This window comes from Pteropus alecto, unplaced genomic scaffold, assembly GCF_000325575.1.
Source record: "Pteropus alecto unplaced genomic scaffold, ASM32557v1 scaffold3119, whole genome shotgun sequence".
Taxonomy (NCBI): Eukaryota; Metazoa; Chordata; class Mammalia; order Chiroptera; family Pteropodidae; genus Pteropus; species Pteropus alecto.
The window spans coordinates 4,965-8,731 of record NW_006442835.1 but is presented as its reverse complement, the minus strand read 5'-3'; the positions used below and the strand labels follow the sequence as shown (position 1 = coordinate 8,731).

Below are 3,767 nucleotides of genomic sequence, written 5' to 3'. Positions count from 1 at the left end.
TTTTAAAAATTGTTTTATAAACTGTAATGCACTATACAAATGTAGGTTTTTATTGTTATCAAATAGATTGGCCATATTTGCATGGTAGATATTTTCAAGCTCTGAAATAACACTAATTTCATGTTAATCCATGTTTTACTGTAATACGTTATATTTGATTTGTTCTTGTTGTTCAGGAAATGTTATAATAGCTTTTGGTTAAAGCTATTTGATATGATGGCCAAGATTTTTATTAAAACTCCTTTTTGCTGCCACTCTCCAAAATGAAAATAAGATGGATGTGAAAGATTTTAATTTATTTAATATTCCCTACATATAATGAGGTGATTTCTTGGCATGAAGACTATGTAACCCAGTGTCAAGAATGGCTAAGTCTATTATCGGTATATTCCATAAAGAGTAGTTACAAACATACCTGAGGAAAATACTGGTCAATTTTCTTGATATTCTTTAAAGTGGATGAGGCCTTCTGCGATCTGCGTTTCTTAGAGCTCATAATGGCTTGAAGATGAATGGACAGTTCAGCCGAAACACTAAAAAGGTTCAAATGAGAGCAATATCTTCATAGCGATCATAATTGTATAGAAGACAAGATTAATGGGGACCCCATATACCAACCTTTCCCTTTAGCTGCAGCCTTGCTGTCCTCATCAGAGATGTCAACTTAGCAGGTAGACAGTTTTATCTGCCCACTATAATCGCCCCAACAATTAAAGCTCCCCTTGACGAAGCACCATACTAAATACTCTCCAAAAATTATCTCTAACTGCCAGTGCCCACAAATACCATCCAAAATCAGTATTTCTGCATTTTGTATATGGGGAAACTATAACGCAGAGAAGGTGGGTCAGAGCCACGCGGCAGAGATAGAATTCAAAGGCAGGTATAAATAACCTACAGACAGGTGTGCAGTTGGAGAAATCAAAAGCGTGCTCTAGTTACACTGACGTTAAAATCTGGCCTCCAGTTAAGTTGGAGATGGCACAGGGATAGCACGAGTCGAGGAAAACGAATGGGAAGAGAACCACGAAGACAAAATAAGCTTTGAGAGTTTGCCTGGGAAGGTAGCAGCATGAGTGGCTGCTTTAGTTCATTTTGTTGAAAGAGGTATTTTCCTTTCTCTCTTTCCTCCGATGTCTCCCCAGAGGAGAACGCACAATGTAAATAAAGGAGCGAAATCTTCGGGCGTGATAAATACTGCTTGAACGGAAGTCGTGGACAGGCAGCAGCCTCCTGTCCTCAGTGTTTGTCACATAGCCAGCCCTCACTAAAGATACATTTATAAAGATACATTCGATGAATGAATGGAGTATGCAGATGATGTACTATGCCGTGTTCTGTATGCTTTTCATAAACCATCTCTTATCATTCTTACAACCCTGTGAGGTAGGTATTATTAGTCCCGTGTTACTGGGAAAGAACTTGAACACCCAGAGAGATTAAGCTATTTACTCAAGGTCACAAAGCTCCAGAGAATATACTTCTGATGACTTTTTATTATGAACATTTTAAAATAGAAAAAAAGAATAATATAATAAGCCTCCATATACCTATCACAGAGGGTTAATAATTGCTCAGTTTTTGGCAAATTTGTGTCATCATTTCATTTTACTAGATTATTTTATAGTTAGAGACATCCTGACATTTTAACCCTGAGTACCACTTTCCATTTCTAAACATTTAGAACTTTTTCTTATATAATCGCAATACTAATTTATTCAGGCTAAGATCCAATTGAGGTAGATAAGCTGTCTTTATTATATTTCTTACATTTCTTTCATTCTAAAAGAAAAGCATTGATTTGTTGAAGAGAACAGAGAAGTCGTTTGCGTAATGTTCACCTCCTGGCTTGCTTCTTCATGTAGTTTAATTTACGCTCTAGCCCCTGTAGTTCTTGTCAAGTCGAATTTATCTAAAGACTATGCTTTAAAGAAGATGTGGTACATACATACAATGGAACATTACTTGACCATAAAAAAGAATGAAATCTTACCATTTGCAACAACGTAGATGGACCTAGAGGGTATAATGCTAAGTGAAATAAGTCAGACATAGAAAGAGAAATACCATATGATTTCACTTACATGTGGAACCTAAAAAACAATGTAAATGAACAAACAAACCAGAAACAGACTCACAGATACAGAGAACAAAATGCTGATTGACAGATGGGAGCCGGGAAGGGGAACAGGGTGAAAAAGGTGAAAGTATTAAGAAGTATAAAATCGGTAATGTCAAAATATTCACAGAGACGTAAAGTACAGCATAGGGAACATAGTCAATAATATTATAATGGCTGTGTATGGTGGCAAGTGGATACTAGACTTACTGGTGGATAAAGACTTCGTAAATTACATAAAGGCCTAACCACTAATATAAAATAATTGTGAATTTCAATTGTAATTGGAAAAAAAAGGATGAAGAACTAACTAGCCTCTAATTTAACTATTTCCTAAATATATTATTAAATACTATTTAAAATTTTTGATGTTAAAAAAAAGAGACTATGCTTATTCTCTCAACCATTGCACTATTCAGGAGCCCTGGCTTCATCATTTACAGGTAATGAACTTTTCAGAAAACTCACTTCAGCCTCTCTGAACCTTAGTTTTCTGTTTGTAAAATGAGGCAATGATTCCAGATGAGATAACGAATATAAAAATGCTATTTAAACATTAGTTTGTATAATACTATCTGGGTTCAAATTTCAGGTTACCAATAACTCGGTGCATGACCTTGGGCATATTAATTAATACTCTATGCCTCACTCTCACTCTTTTAAGATGGGAGGAGTGGTACAATCAGCCTCCATTTATGATGCGATGATTAAAAAACATACTGAATGTTAAGCGTTTAGAACAGTGCCAGGCGCATAACAGGTTGCCCAGTAACTATTACTGCTGTTAATATTATTATCAATATATTTACCACAGGGAGACTCTTCACAGAGCAGAGACCCTGGGGAAGCAAAAACAAGATGCATATAATTGCGGAACTGGGCTGTGCTATGAGGTCCTTCAAGGCGGGAAGTTACCGCCCAACAACTAAGAAAAATGTGCAGGTTCGGTGTGTCTGCAGATGACTCATCTTCTGGAATTTGAGAGAGGACCCGGGTTCTTTAGGAGTGAGTATTACACATAAGCCAAAAAAAAAAGAAAGATAAAGTGGGCAGAAAGAAATCTGAGTTTTCCACTCCATTGGGATGAACATGCGCACGCCCAGCGCAGGCAACAGAAGGTTAAGACGATACCGGATATTCCATCCCCAACATGCTTTCCGTGTCACATCAAACGTGTTCTTAGCTGCCCTATCCTAAGCCTTGCCTTTCAGTTGGAGAAGTCACGGCTCTCCTGACATAAAGGACGTGCCCTATGTCCTCTAGTAAAGCAGCCACTGAAATAAAACCTGTGCCCTCTCGGCCCCGCAGGTGGGTAGCGCTATCCGGCCCAGGCCTGGGGTTGGCGGCTGGTTCTCGCGCGCACCCCCAACCCCGGCCCATGGGAGCATCTCCGACCCCGCGCGCTCGCCGACTCCACCGCTCACCTCGCTCGCCACCAGCGTCAGGGACTCGAAGTCAGAGCCAAACCAAAGTCGGGTCTTTGGGGAGGATGCGAAACCACCGAACTGCGCAGACAGCTGCCCAGAAGAGCGCGCAGCGCCCACGTCAGCTGCAACCGCGGGACCTGCGGAGGGTGGAGCAGAGGTTTGAAATTTCCCGCCTTGGCGGAGCTGCGCCTGCGCTGGCAGTTGCGTTACTTCCACTTTCA

General features: G+C 40.0%; 1 long non-coding RNA gene across 1 annotated transcript; it reads right to left on the bottom strand.

Moving 5' to 3' along the window:
* Positions 1–6: 6 nt before the first annotated feature.
* Positions 7–3,740, bottom strand: LOC102884622. Its single transcript, XR_439330.3, has 3 exons — positions 3,544–3,740; positions 2,929–2,958; positions 7–533 (listed from the first exon to the last, which is right to left on the bottom strand). It is a non-coding gene; the product is annotated as an uncharacterized LOC102884622 (long non-coding RNA).
* Positions 3,741–3,767: the final 27 nt, after the last annotated feature.